The sequence below is a fragment of the Lissotriton helveticus genome, chromosome 3_2, assembly GCF_964261635.1.
Source record: "Lissotriton helveticus chromosome 3_2, aLisHel1.1, whole genome shotgun sequence".
Lineage (NCBI taxonomy): Eukaryota > Metazoa > Chordata > Amphibia > Caudata > Salamandridae > Lissotriton > Lissotriton helveticus.
In genome coordinates, this window is record NC_136062.1 from 195579241 (window position 1) to 195595695 (window position 16455).

The 16455-nt window shown below is 42.4% G+C and overlaps 1 protein-coding gene across 1 annotated transcript in view; it reads right to left on the reverse strand.

Annotated features, from left to right (window-relative positions):
* The window catches only part of HCN4 (hyperpolarization activated cyclic nucleotide gated potassium channel 4), a 943305-nt gene that overhangs the window by 886382 nt on the left and 40468 nt on the right, over window positions 1–16455 (reverse strand). The gene's annotated exons all lie outside the window — the stretch shown is intronic.

Genomic DNA, 16455 nt, shown 5'->3' on the forward strand with positions numbered 1-16455 from the left:
ATTAGAAGGGGCATCTGTGCTGGACGTCTCACAGTTGATACTTTCATTTTTTGACATATTTCACATGCTAGAACATAGTTCCTTGTTTGTCTTCTCATTTGTGGCCACCAGTATCTCTGTTTTAATAATGATACAGTGGCTGAGACGCCAGCATGGGTAGAAGCAAGCCCTTCGTGTGCCGCTATTATTAGTCCTAACCTATGTTCCATGTTTGGAATTGCCCTATCCCCCACTCCAGGGATTCGAGCAAAAGGAACATTGTTTGCATCAGTTATGTATGAATATTTTACTGGAAAGCCTTTAGGGAGTGGTTCTATCGAATCCTTTTCTGAAGCGCTGACAGCTTGTAATATTTCGCTGTCTATTTTTGTTTTTGACCGGGTGACGGCAGCTACGGAAGCCGTTTGCACAGCTGCCTTCGCGGCCTCATCAGCCAATGAATTCCCTGCAACGTGAACGCCATCACGTTGATGACTCAGTGTATGTATCACGTGAGTCTTTGGTAGTTCTTTTTGTAAAAGAGCTACTTGTTCCCATAGCATTTTATGCTTGATTGTGCCACCTTTTGCATCCTTGAAACCGTTTTGAAGCCAGATCTGCAAGTATTCATTATAAGATTGAACGCAATAATACGAATCGCACACTATGAGTGTGGGGAATTCTCGATCGGTATTTTCAAGCGCCATCTTGAATGCTAGTAATTCAGCTCGCTGAGCTGTGCAATCTCCTAGAGATTGGGTTTTAGTGAGGGTTGGTTTAAATTTCCCTTCGTGCCAACGACCTTTAACAATCGCGCACGCAGCACTGTAAGCTTGTTTACCCCCTACTGCGGGTTGTGCTGATCCGTCTGTATATATTATACAGCCGTATTGGTCTAGAGGCAGAATTTCGGTTGGCGGAGGACATTCAAATTCATATTGGAGAAATTCTTGTGTTTTTAAGTAAGGATCAAATTCGTACACCACGTCTGTTGCAGCAAGAGAATTAGCCCATTGTATCCATCTCGGATGGAGTGCTTTAGCATTTGGAATGCTTGCCTTTGTTACCGCCTCTAAGGCTGGTATTGGTGTCACGATTATTATTCGTTTACCTTGTGCCAGGGCTCGTTCTTTTGCTATAGCTGTCTGTGTTGCTGTAAGAATTTTTTCCGTCGGGCTAAATTTCATTTCAGCCTTAGTGTACAAATGTGATTTGAATGCAATTGGTACCTTTTCTCCTTCATTAGAAGTCAGGTATGTGAATCCGCATCTCCCTGGGATGACTCGAATCACAAGATTGCGTGTGTTATCACGTGTTTCTAATTTTGTTTTAATTAGCATGTCTGTTTGTAAGGATCTCAAAATTTCTGTGTGTTTTTGAGTCCAACTGGATCTTTTAAAGTCTGGTTTAATTAGATCGTAAAGGGGTTTGACCCTTTCTGCGTAATTTGCAATGTATGTTCTTCCGAAATTTAGGAAGCCTAGAATTGACTGTAGGTTTTTTAGTGTTTTAGGAGCTTGGATTACGGCACATTTCTCTAGGAAATTGTCTGCCAGGCTTTTACCTTCACTTGATAACTCATATCCTAAGAATAGGACCGTCAGATGGGCAATTCTGGACTTTTTGAAGTTGAATTTGTAACCCTCTGCAGCGAACCCAAGTATTATGGTGTTCACCCTTTTCAAGTGAGTCTCCAAGTCATCATCTGTTAAGTAAATGTCATCGACATAAGATAATGCTTCATCATCATATAGTTGTAGTAATTCTGTTACTCTCGCTGAGAATACCCCCGGGCTGTTCTTGTACCCCTGGGCTAACCGACAGAATTGTTTTTGAGTGCCATTTACTGAGAATGCAGTTAAAGATCTGCTCTCTGGTGCTATGTTTTGACAAAAGAATCCATTGGAGATGTCCAAGGTTGTTTTGTATTTTTTGCGCACTATGTTATTCATTAGTGCAGCACTGTGTGAGTTTTGCACTGCAAAGGTTTTGCAACATGTGTTAAGGTGTCGGTAATCCAAAACTAGATGGTACGAATTGTCTGGTTTGGAGACCGGAAACAAAGGATTGTTCATTTGTGAGGTGCAAGTTTCAATCACCCCCTGGTATTCTAGCTGATCTAGTATTTCATTTACTTGTTTTTTAGCTTCTTGCTTAATTGGGTACTGCCTTTGTGCAGTTGGTTGTGATTTTAACTGGATTTTGTGAGGAGGAGAATCCTCATCCCATCCTACATGATTTTTATATAAAGCAGGTGCTAAGGCCACTGCCCACTTTCTAGCAAGTGTGTATTTTTTATGAATCGGTATTTGATTCGAGAAGGCAGGCATAATTACTTCTTCGCCATGAGGGCACTCCCTGACAAACTCTGGTGGCCAGTCTTTTTCAGCTAGAAGGATGTCATAGCCTTTGGAGAGGTTATCCCAAAATAGTCCCCTTATTTTCCTAGTCTTATCTCCCTCTATACGTAATGTTATCTCGTATATCTTGTGGGGCTTGCTAACTCTGGTGTCTGCAGTTTCCACTTGAAGGTATTCATTCGTGTCCACTGTCTCCAGATGATTCATAAGGACTTTGCGAGCTATGCTCACCTCTGCTGCGCTGTCTAGCATTGTCTGAGCCCATTCTCCGTTTTTCAGTTGTGTCCTCAGTATTCTCGGCATTTTTAACTACCTTGATACTGGCTACCTTCTTTTTTGGAAATTGTAATTTCTTTTTAAGTTGAGCAGGTTCCTTGTCTTTGGACTTGGCGTGCTCTTCTGATCGTCCTCTTCTTTCCGATTTCTGCGAGGAATTCTGAAAAGATTGAGAGGGACGTGTATCAATGTCTTGATATCTATCAGGTTTTTTAATATTATCCCTATTTCTAAGGTTATATCTATTCCCAGAGGGGTCACTCTGCGGTGACCTCTGTCTTTGGTTTGGAGATTTCTCTCTTCGCCTAGGAGACCTTCCTCTGGACTGGAATTTCTTTTCTTTAGGATTGGATTGTTTGTTTCCATCCCAGTTCTTTTTTGGTGAATTATTATTATTAAAAAATATTTTTTCTGGACTTGTAGTCAGTTGCGGTTTTACTGGTATTCCACCTAGACTATCTCTGCCTAGTTCTTCATAGGATTTTTCTATGATTCTGGCAATTTCAGCTGGTTGGTCTGCTATATCTGTCTCTTTTAACCTCTGGCGGATCGCCACGTTTGCTGCTTCACCTTTTATGTTGGCTAGTAATATAGCCGAAACCTGTTTGAAGTCTTTTAGTAATTTCATACCAAGAGTTAAAGCAGGTTCTGGACCGTATTCATCTTGAATTTGTTTTAGCACATCTGGTATCACCGAAATGGATGGGACACCGTGCGTTTTTGTGTAGATGGAAGCAAAGACTGTACCCCAAGTGTCACAGTCCTCAATGTGTGGTGCGATTCCCATTGGGAGACATATAGTCAGAATCCTGTGTTTTTCCAGCGGGGTGGTGTCAGGAAACACCGCCTCTATTTGGGTAATTTTCTGTGCCAACCAGAATGGTATCTGTTCCCGTTTAGCTGGAACTTTACCTAGGCAGGATTGGATGTTCTGTGGTGTAATTTTATTTGTGTTCCCCTGGTGAGGGGTCAGCTGTGGAAGTTTAATCGCTGGCTGATTTGTTGAAGTCCGCATTACATACTGAACTAATTGTCTATGAATTTTTAGTAGTTGTTTTAGCTGTATTAATAGCTCTGCTGCAGGCATTCTTTCGATGTCTGGATGTGGTGTGTATCCGGCTAAGACCGGCCACGTTGCTCCTGGTCTTCCTAAAGGACCGAGCCTTGTAATGTGATTGTTATGTTTTAGGGCGCCATCAAATAAGAGCAAATGCTCTTGGAATTTGAGTGGTACTTCCACCTCCTCGAAAGGAGTGTACGTTTCAGGAGGTTCCTCTACTTTGTAATAGTGGAAGTACTTTGTTACAGCATTTGCTGCTGGAAAATGTATCCATGAATAGTATACCTCTGTCTGCCGATATTCGTGTGCCTCAATTACGAATATGACTGTGCCACCTCTAGGTGTCAGTCCATTTTCTATAAGTTTTAAGGTTATAGATCTCCTTTTAATGACCGGAATGAGTATTATATCCGCGTCTGCTGCTTGCATGGTAGCATCAGCATCTGCGAGTTCAGTTGCTAATCTAACTGCCTCTCTTTCTTCATCACTTTCTGACATTTTACTGTCAGGATGGTATTATGTTTGTTTGCAGATCAGGTTTCTTTATGGAACAAAGATAAGATGCACAATATTTCGGAACTGTTTTATCCTTCAACGTTGACTTGACCAAGAACCATACATAGGAGTTCCCTCCTGCGAGGTTTTGGAGGATATAACCTTTCACCCACTCCAGACGTCTTTGGAGTATTCGGGAAAAGGGGTCTGAGTGAGAAAGCATGACTGAGTTACTCTAAATGTCTTACGTTAGTTTTATCGCCCTTTCCAAACGCGTTGGGTGCCATGTAGTGTAGCTCCTATTTTCCCAATAGGCTCTGCGCATTGGAATAGTACCTACAGCAGTAAAGGCCTAGACCAGACGTTAACTAGGTCTACTACTGTCGATGCTAGACTTAATTTTTGGGTTTGCTAGCTAAGCTCAGAGTTCGCTAGAAACTTTCTTGAATGTTCAAGGAAGGATTAACTTCCCTGATTAGACAAGAAGGGATTTAGTTTCTGACAACCATAGAACATGACAACTTTGCTCTCCCCTAATCAAGAGTCAATCTCAAGAGTCGTGTGAGCACACGGCAATTATTTTACTCAGTCAGTACGTGCATTCTTAGTCTCATCAGAATGTAGAGAAAAGGAAGAGACGGGCGTGTTCAATAAAAGATGTTATTTATTGATCAGTCTCTTTTCTCATACAAGAGAAATGGATCGATATTATTGCGATACTTATAGTTAAGTAAAGTGCATACATTAGAAGCAATAGTATAAAATAATACTGTAAAAACATTGATATGGTTTCTGAGCCATATGATGTTTAAAAATGATTAAAATATATTTACATACACATATACATTTGACTAAACGTACTCAACTGGTGTTTCTAAATACGCCTACCCCGTGTACCTGACCTAAGTCTAATGCGTGGGCGGGAATAGAAAGTTACAGTTTAAGTTAAGTTTGTTTTTGCCAAGTGAATAACTAAAGAATTCTCTGTTAGGGGTTATTCAGTTCTGTACCTGGAATTTAGGATGGATGAGGAATGGTATCTCTTTCTCTGCTCTCGATATTCCAGGCTGCCTGCGAGGGCTGCCCAGAAACGCCGGTGCTGGGTCTCTCGGCTTGAGATAGCAGCGCGTCTCTCAGCGCGTCAGGAAGGCGGGGCTGCTGCCAGCGGGGTCTGCTTCTGCTCTCGGCTTCGGCAAGTATGGCTGCTCCGTCTTGTCACCACACGTGTGTTTGCATAGGGCAAGGTCGGCAATATTTATACCTTAAAGGTGCCGAGATTGACGTAAGGATGGACATAGGTACGTCAATAAAGATGTCATACGACTTGCTCGTTAGCACATTCTTTTGCAAAAGTTCTCTGTGAAATCAAAACAATGGCCGCACGGATTATCCAGGTTGTCATAGGTTTGATTTGTTATGAGAACGTCGTATGCCTTATCAGGGGCTGGAGGAATGTCGCTTGTCTAATTAGATCTCAAGCGTTATGACCTAATCAGATAACACGTTCCTGTGCCGTAGTGTGACTGCGTCAGATAACGGTATCTGCATCATGGGGGATTTCTTGCCTCATGGGCTGACTGTTAGTTAACTTGATAGTTAGTTTAACCAGAATAGGGTCAGGAATAGGGGGACTGATTCAGAACCTATAGAAATACACGACACTCCATGGCACTCCCTAGTCACTCTGCACTCCCTAGCACTCCCTAGCAGTCCCTAGTCACTCTGCACTCCCTAGCACTCCCTAGCCCTCCCTAGTCACTCTGCACTCCCTAGTCGCTCTGCACTCCCTAGCACTCCCTAGCACTTCCTAGTCACTCTGCACTCCCTAGCACTCCCTAGCCCTCCCTAGTCACTCTGCACTCCCTAGCACTCTGCACTCCCTAGCACTCTGCACTCCCTAGCACTCCCTAGTCACTCTGCTCTTCCTAGCACTCCCTAGTCACTCTGCACTCCCTAGTCACTCTGCACTCCCTAGCACTCTGCACTCCCTTGCACTCTGCACTCCCTTGCACTCTGCACTCCCTTGCACTCTGCACTCCCTAGCACTCCCTAGTCACTCCCTAGCACTCCCTAGCACTCCCTAGCACTCTGCAGTCACTCTGCAGTCACTCTGCACTCCCTAGTCACTCTGCACTCCCTAGTCACTCTGCACTCCCTAGCACTCCCTAGTCACTCTGCACTCCCTAGCACTCCCTAGTCACTCTGCACTCCCTAGCACTCCGCACTCCCTAGCACTCCCTAGTCACTCTGCACTCCCTAGTCACTCTGCACTCCCTAACACTCTGCAGTCACTCTGCACTCCCTAGCACTCCGCACTCCCTTGCACTCCCTAGTCACTCTGCACTCCCTAGTCACTCTGCACTCCCTAGCACTCCCTAACACTCTGCAGTCACTCTGCACTCCCTAGCACTCTTTAGTCACTCTGCACTCCCTAACACTCCCTAGTCACTCTGCACTCCCTAGCACTCTCTAGTCACTCTGCACTCCCTAGCACTCCGCAGTCACTCTGCACTCCCTAGTCACTCTGCACTCTGCACTCACTACTCTGCACTCCCGCCTTGAACAGGGCCAGCACGTACTGTCCCATGAGGGCCGCCTTACCATCTGACAAACGTTAAGAGTCAAGCAGGGTTAACCGTGACTGTTGGCCTGCTCTGGGACATTATCTCCTGTTCCCAGATACTTGCGGATGGATAACTTGGTTGACCATCTCTGCCAAACAAAAGTGTATGTTTTAGAATTAAAGACATACAGGCCTGTCCACAGACATTTACCGGAACTGTCGTACACTCTTAGAATACCCCCTTCTTTCCCACTGAGGCAGTGTCAAGCACCCTTTGTCACAGAAGTTCTCCCTTAAACCGTGTTAGAAACCATGTTAGAAGATGCCTGCGAGGCATAGCTTACAACATCTGTATGCCCAGGTGCTTAGATAATGCACTGACTCTCCATCCTCCTTCTGCAACACCACCACTAAGCCCCATATCTCTTTAACAGATTGAGCGAACAGTGAGCCCATCGCATTGGTTACATCCTTTTGCCTTTTTTTCTCCCCCCCCCCCCCCTGAAAAACCTATCCTGATGCAATAGAGTACAAGCAGTTGGAATCGATCTTCATTGGCTCTAGAGCTGAGTGGGTGAATGGGAGTAGGAGTGGGGTCTTCATCCGCCAAAGGTCGATAACATTAGTTATTTGTTTTTGTGGGAGTTTTACCTAGCACAAACTCGACCTGAAGGTATCAGAGCGCTTTAGTGAGCAACAGTTGCGTTACAGGCGGACACATTCATTTTGCTAGGCACGGTAATCATGTGATTTGCCCAGAATCACAGGATGCTGAGCGTCCCTGCCAAGACTGGATCCCTGTTCCCTAGCTTCGAGGTCGATTGCTCTAGCCGTTATGCCACATCCTTGCAATCGCAATCCCATTCACTTGCCAAACAAATCAACGCAGTAACAATGTTAGCAAAGTACTTATAACTGTAAAAAAAAATACCCCGTGTTCCAAAAAGGGGCTTGGTCTCTACTCTCTACAAGCCTTACCTGGATCCACTCGTGAAGGTCACTCGGCGGTCCTCTGCGGTGTAATAGTGCCCCAGGAGGAGGGTGGAGAGGGTGACAATGACCATCCAAAAGAGACCGCAGCTGTTTAGCCGGGGAGCCCGGAGGGAAAAGACTTTCATTCCTGGAGGCTTCGTTTGGGGGTCCTGCCCCTACCCTTAACAGTTACTTCAGGCTCTGCAGGAACGCGAGAGTGGGGTCCTGGGACCCTCCAAGAGAGCCCGATGAGGCAATGGACTTCTATCATGTGTACTCCGCGGATCACCTGTTCCAATCTCGGCAGGTTAATGCGCCGGCTGCAGAGCTCTGTGCGAGCCGACGAGGTCAAAGTTTCCAGTTCCAGTAAAAGTGTAGGGTGGGTTAACGCGCCGACTGTGGAACTCCGTGTATGCCGGGAAGCTACAAATTCGAAGCCCATCAGGGTGGCGGTAGGCGTACAGCTAAATGTACCCTCACTAGTCGCAGGCGGGGCTAGGTCACTTGTACTTCCAAAAGAGTACTTCAAGCCCCCCACCGAGCTCCGCGGGGACCCGGTGCAGCGCCCATAACACCTGTTCTTCCAATATAAGCATATTAGCTTTTCGGAAAAAAATCTGCTACTGTTTCTTTAAACGAGAAGCAACCCTGCTGGGTCGTGCTCAGTGGGGTCTTCATCCGCCAAAGGTCGATAACATTAGTTATTTGTTTTTGTGGGAGTTTTACATAGCACAAACTCGACCTGAAGGTATCAGTGCGCTTTAGTGAGCATCAGTTGCGTTACAGGTGGACACATTCATTTTTCTAGGCACAGTAATCACGTGATTTGCCCAGAATCACAGGATGCTGAGCGTCCCTGCCAAGACTGGATCCCTGTTCCCTAGCTTCGAGGTCGATTGCTCTAGCTGTTATGCCACATCCTTGCAATCGCAATCCCATTCACTTGCCAAACAAATCAACGCAGTAACAATGTTAGCATAGTACTTATAACTGTAAAAAAATAAATGCCCCGTGTTCCAAAAAGGGGCTCGGTCTCTACTCTCTACAAGCCTTACCTGGATCCACTCGTGAAGGTCACTCGGCGGTCCTCTGCGGTGTAATAGTGCCCCAGGAGGAGGGTGGAGAGGGTGACAATGACCATCCAAAAGAGACCGCAGCTGTTCAGCCGGGGAGCCCGGGGGCAAAAGACTTTAATTCCTGGAGGCTTCGTTTGGGGGTCCTGCCCCTCCCCTTAACAGTTACTTCAGGCTCTGCAGGAACGCGGGAGTGGGGTCCTGGGACCCTCTAAGAGAGCGCGGTGAGGCAATGGACTTCTATCATGTGTACTCCGCGGACTACCTGTTCCAATCTCGGCAGGTTAATGCGCCGGCTGCAGAGCTCTGTGCGAGCCGACGAGGTCAAAGTTTCCAGTTCCAGTAAAAGTGTAGGGTGGGTTAACGCGCCGACTGTGGAACTCTGTGTATGCCCGGGAAGCTACAAATTCGGAGCCCATCAGGGTGGCGGTAGGCGTACAGCTAAATGTACCCTCACAAGTCGCAGGCGGGGTTAGGTCACTTGTACTTCCAAAAGAGTACTTCAAGCCCCCCACCGAGCTCCGCGGGGACCCGGTGCAGCGCCCATAACACCTGTTCTGCCAATATAAGCATATTAGCGTTTCGGAAAAAATCTGCTACTGTTTCTTTAAACGAGAAGCAACCCTGCTGGGTCATGCTCAGATGGCCACGATTAAACTTTAGCCACCCGCTAGTCTTCCACTGACCAACAGAAAACGAAGAATGGCCGGTACCGAGGCTTGGCACAACAACCTATTGAAACAAGACTGGGATTGAGGGCTGAGATACGGCTAGAGGTGCCCCGTGTGACAGCGGGACGGGCACACGGACAGCCGGAGTCATGAGGGGGGGGGGAGGGGGGCGGCGAACAAAAACACGGACAGAGGGAGGGGGGACGGACAGCGGGATACAACCATGCAGGACCAGGACGATCGTACAAATGATGAAAAACAGCAATGTAAAAAAAAAAAATGTACACGCCCACAGTGGCCACGTCTTCATGACGTTGCGGAGAGGGAAAGAATCGGCGGAACGCCCACCAATCGCCTCAGTGAATGACGGACAGATCTCTGTTCCAATGGCTAGCCTCCATTTATGGAGCTAGCCAATGGAACAGAGAGGCGGTGACCAAGCCACATACTGTTCTCATTAGATTTCACCTGCGCCGAAAAGCTGCGCAGTGCGCAGCTTTCGATGAGGCGAAACCTAAAAAGCAAGAAAACCAAAATTGCACGGTAGAAGGATAACAAATACAAGCAATCAGAGAAGAAAACCAATGCGAACACAGTGTGGCTGTTAAGAGCTTTGGTTTGGCACATTTCAAGAGAAACGGCGTGATAATTTACACTGAAAGTCAATTCTTGATATGGAGGTACGTTACGAGTGACCACAAAAACTTTTTTTGCAGAAGGTAGGTGTTGTGAGGGTTTTTTTACGAGTGAAAATGTCTCCCAACTATTTCTCGACCTACATTCCTGTTCTTTATTCGAGAATTGTAGCACAGTTCTATATTCTGTAGTCACAGACCTAGCATTTCCCCGTTCATATCACAGCGGTCTTTAAACATTTTTTGGCTTCCACTCTTACCATGTAGACATCTCAAATCATGCCAGACATACTCCCTAATTTTTTTTCTAATTATTGTCATGACCTCTGCTTCCGCTAGAGCCCACTTTTGCAAGTCACTTAACGGAATCTTAATATTTGTGGCAACTGCTGCTTTCCAGGACATGACTATCCTGCCCTTGAATAGTATCAATGCTAAATCAATGAATTTACAAAAGTATTGGCACCTTTTGGTCCTGTCGTTAACCCCCAGTAGGCAGAGTTCAGGCGTCGGTATAAACTTCTGTTTGGTGTCCTCAGATACTTGTTGCATCACCTAATCCTATACTTTCCGTATTTCTGGGCATTCCCACACCATGTGCTAAATAGGCATCCTGCTGTAAACATCTACGGCAAGTAGAGGAGACTCCCTCATACTTGTGATGTATACGCCGTGGTGTGATGTAGGTCTGGTGTAAGAAGTTAAATTGGGTAAATCTAAACCTGGGGTGACATGACACTTTTTCACATATTCTAGTAACCCACTCCAAGGTTTGCCTGCGATATTCACAACTGTGTCCTCACTCTCACTTTAGTTTCACATCCAACGTCAGCTACTTCTGTTATGCCAACAATGTGACATAAAATATGATCACTTTACGTCCATGTGTTAGGATGGGAAACATCCTTTACAACGCAACTTTTACCACGCAGTGCCTTTACGACGCAACTTTTACAACGCAAACCATTACAACGCATTGCGCTTGGGGGCGCTCTAGGGTAGGGAATAAGTTTAATTTACTATCCAACACCTTCCCTAGAGTCCACGGGGACTGGAGTTGGAATAGTAAATTAAACTATTCACTATCCAGCACCCCAAAGCGCTATGCGCTGTAAAGGTTTGCGTTGTTAAAACCGCGTTGTAAAGGCATGCGTGGTAAAAGCATGCATTGTAATGTCATACATCCGTTAGGATTCACTGCAATGGGCTCATCATTGTCAGCTCTGACAGTACCCGACTCTAGTTCAGGTGTACTTGATGTATTATGTCATCATATGTGAGAAATTGTCTCGCAGGGATCCAATCTGTGACACATAACTCGAAGCATGTGTATAAGACATTATCTGTATACAGACCCTCCATACGAATCACCCTAGTATCGGTCCATACTTTCTTGTTGCATGTTGCTGTAAGTTCTCTCATTTCTGGAAATGCCCACAGTGGTAAGTGCGGTGCATATGGATGCACACCTTCTGTTATCTTAATATCAAAGAAACACATCCAGTGTTATAACTCCCCATTTGAAACGGTGTGAAGGAGCCCTTGCATACCACAATGTTATCTCATCCAAATTCGAAACCCTCCTCAATGAAGTAAAAGCCTTCTGTACAAGGGTCTATTCAGAAAAAGTGTTTGCAAATTGCCGTCTTTCCTGCGAATGTACTCGGATTTTGCGAACCAACCGATGTACTATTAAATTAGTTCCCAAAGCCACCTTTCATAGGGAATCACAGAATGACCTTACGAATCCATATTTAGTTAGGCAGATAGTAATTTGCGACACCCTGTGATTGCATACAAACACAAATATGGTAGTCTTCAAGGGACCTTAGACCACCATTTCTGTGTTTGCATTCCCACAAGGAAACTTTTTATTTAAAAGCTGCAAGAGTTCCTTAAAAGAACAGTGCTGATTTAAAAATAAAAAACATCAAATTGCGGATAACATCAGGGACCCCCTAAGTCTGCCAACCTGATTCCCAGAGGGGAAAAGGTCCCAAACTGACTCTTTTCTCTTAATGAATCAGTTACCAACATCTTTGAAAAGTTTGTAACTGGACAATGGTATGCGACCAGAATTGCAGTTGCAAACAACGTACACATATCATATCAAATCACAATTTGGAAGGAACGTTCCTTTCACACTCCATCCAAATTGCGATTCAGTATGGGTTGCAAAAGCCATTGTAGGCGTCTGTAAAACTTTTCCCACTACTAAAATGTATCTTGTACTTTGTAAATAGATATTGTGTGGTTGCAAACCCTGTGATTTTGATTTTTTGAATAACAGGGTTTGATTAGCAGTAAGCCATAGATTGGACATTGAAGTCCCAATCTGAAGCAATCTGGACCATATCTCCCTGACTCAAACTTGATTGAACTAAGCCTCCCACATAGTGATGAATACTCTATCTTGCCCCTGGATAGAACAGAGAAAACGGGAGGAGGGGTAGCAGTGATTCACAAGAACCTTCTAATGTTTGTCACTCAAAATAAAAACCATTGCCCCGACACCTAATAAGCTCTATTTCATCTACCACCCACCTGCTGACTAAAAGGTTTTGGTGAAACAATTGATGGAACACCTTACAGAATCACTAAGCAACTAGAGCAACACACGTTTCTAGGTGACTTGAATCTTCACTGGTGGGGAAAAAGAGAATTGGTTTCATCACTTCTCATTTATTCTTGGAAAGTCTTATTCAATTATGCTTAGCCAACCTACACAAATCAACCGCTCCATACTAAATATTTAATAGTGAAAAGAAAGAGGGTACAGATTGAGGCTCTAATCCCCTTCTCCCTCCATTTTTCAGATGACATACCCGCAGGGCAACCTAGGGCACCGAAAATGGAAAAAGAAATCTGAGGAACATTAATTCTGAGGTTACACACACATACTCTATCTCTGTCCCTCCAGAGAGAGCAAAAGTGTAAAAGGCTAACTGCTAAATACAATAAAAACATGATAAGATAATGGACTTGACTTCACCAAAAACACTTGAAAGACAAACTAATTAAAACATTAGTATATTGGGGTTCACTGATAGAATATCAATAGTAAAAGCATAGATGTTAAAAAATATCGGGAAAAAAATATACATAGTAAAAGTATCGACTCCCTATACTTCAACAGGTAAGTACAAAATTATCGAACTTAAAAATATAAAGAATATATATTAAATATATAAAATATTAATATATCTTTAACAAAATGAATTAAATTTAATATACATTTCAACTTAATATAAACATTAAAATGAATTAAACTTAATTTAAAAAATATAAACACGCAAACCTTATAATTCATACATATATATATACATTTACTTAAACATAATTTATTAACTATTATGTTTACTTCATTTTTTAACATTTAAATTATATAAAAATAAAATATATACACATATCAATGATTTAAATTACAAAAAACATTCAGTAATTAATTAAAACATTAAACTATTAAAACAAAATGAAAACATACATTTCACAATACAATAAATACATCAGTAGGGAAAATGTTGGATAGCAAAATAATTAAATTTACTATTCAAACTGCAATCAGTGCAACAGTAGGTAAAGTGTTGGATAGGGGAGTGGTAAAATGTATTATTCCCACTTCAAAGAGTGCAACAGTAGGGAAAGTGTTGGATAGCGGAGGGGTAACATTTATTATTCCCACTCCAATGAGTGCAATAGTAGGGGAAGTGCTGGATAGCGATAGGGTAAAAATTACTATTCCGACTCCAGTGATGCAAAAGTAGAGAAAGTGCTGGATAGCGGAAGGGTAAAAATTACTATACTCACACCAGTGAGTGCAAAAGAAGGGAAAGTATTGGATAGCGGAGGGGTACAAATTACTATTCCCACTCCAGTGGGTGCAACAGTAGGGAAAGGGCTGGATAGCGGAGGGGTAAACTTTACTAATCCCACTCCAGTGAGTTAAACAGTAGAGAAAGTGCTGGTTAGCAGAAGTGTAAAAATGACTGTTCCCACACCAGTGAGTGCAACAGTAGGGAAAGTATTGGATAGCGGAGGGGTAAAAATTACCATGCACACTCCAGTGAGTGCAACAGTAGGGAAAGTGCTGGGTAGCGGAGGGGTAAAATGTACTATTCCTACTCCAGTGAGTGCAACGGTAGGGTAATTGCTGGATAGCGAAAGGGTAAACATTACTATTTCCACTCCAGTGAGTGCAACAGTAGGGAAAGTGCTGAATAGCGGAAGGGTAAAGATTACTTTTCCCACTCCAGTGAGTGCAACAGTAGGGAAAGTATTGGATAGCAGAGGGGTAAAAATTACTATTTCCACTCCAGTGAGTGCAACAGTAGGGAAACTGCTGGATAGTGGAAGGGTAACAATTACTATTCCCACTCCAGTGAGTGCAACAGTAGGGAAACTATTGGACTGCAAAGAAACAAAACTTGCTATTAACATTTAAACAATTAAACAAATAAAAAGAACACATATTATAATGTTAATTACATATAACAAAAAGGTACAAATATGATTTCAAAAAATTAATAAATACATTTATAAACAATATTTATTAAAAAGGAGCAAATATTCACAAACAAATTATTTACAACATAAATGTATTTAATGTATTTTCTACCCAATAACACCACACCAATGAAAAAAGACATTGACGTTTTTATTTAAAATTATTTCCATATATAACATAATTAATAATGAACTTGAAATATATTATTAATAAAAAAAGATAATAAACCTTAATTGAGTACACATTCTTTAACACTATAATAACCGTAACACATAACAATTAATTACACAACTACCATAACTATTTACTAAATAGGTGTGGCGCCGCGGCCAGGGCGACTGACGCTGGCATTTGGGGACCACGGTTCGATCCCCGGCTCCGGCGGCAGGTCAGCCCAGCACCATGTGACTCTGGGCAATAGCTCGCTTAATCTTCCCGACGGCCCCCCAGCGCCTAGAGACCCTTACGGGTGATTGTGCGCTTTACAAATGTGGACTTTACTTTACTTTACTTTAATAATTTAAATGAATTAACAAATAATTAATAATTCATCAATAAAAAATAAATTACTTCCCACCCTGTACACAACTTAGACCTATAAACACCACAACAAATACCTACAATTAATTACACAATTTCTCTAATTAATTACTAATTAATTAATTTATATTAATTCACAACAAATTCTTAAACAATTATTAATTCTTTAATTTACACATTTAACACTATAACATCAGAATTAAACAAATATTAATAAATACAAATTAGTCAATAAATCTAATATAATTAATTTACTTCCCACCCTATTCCCCTATAAACCCACAATTTGCTATAGAACTAAAGACGCAAATAAAAAAATAAAAACAATTAATAACTACTATAAATAATCAATACATTTAATATAATTAAATTACTTCCCACCCTATTCCCCTATAAACCCACAACCCACTACGGAACTAAAAATTCTAAATTCAATTTAAAAGACTACTAAAGTTTTAACACATATAAATAAAATACAAACAATTCTTATACTAAAAACAAACATCACACACATATAAACTATACACTGAAATACAAAACATTAATATAAAATCGATATTTTTAACAACTATATCTTTACAAACGATATTAAACAGTTGATATTTTTTACATCGATATTACTTACCTAAAATCGATATTCTTGACCACGATATTTTGTCTGATGATATTTCTGATCCACGATATTTTTACATCAATATTCTTACTCTGCACTGTACATTGGTGTTCCACAGAACTGAATAAGGGTAGAAAACCTTCAAGAGCACCCTAACACATTTGGTAGAATACCTTCAATCTGGAGAACATTGCACAACTGAGCTGAAAGAAACAAATGTCAAACGTGATCTTCAATTTCACCTATATAAAAAAAACAGAGAATTACCAAGCTAAACAATTCCCCAAACGATTTTAGAGATAATGAAACAATTCAGTCTTCCGAATTGAGAAGGGATTAACTAACATCTCCAAAGAAAGGTATATGGAGTTCTCCTCTTTCTTTGTAGAGAAGGTGAAAAAATGAAACTCTCCCATTCATGCCTACAAAAGTTCAATGGTTAGCTACAGGGCACTTGGTTGTCCTTCAGACAAGTCACCCGGAGAGAAATGCTCCGAACTATTAACAGAGCTATGCACTTCTCTCATTTTACTAAGCACATCACCACAATAATCAAAGGAAGTAGTGCCATTGCTACTCCTATTGGACCAACCTGAATAAAAGGTCAATGTTCCCAGGTCAATGTTCCCAAGAAATAGCTAAAGATTGTTTCAAAATAGGCTATGTATCACAATTTAAAAAGAATCCATGACGGACTGCACAGATGTTAATAAC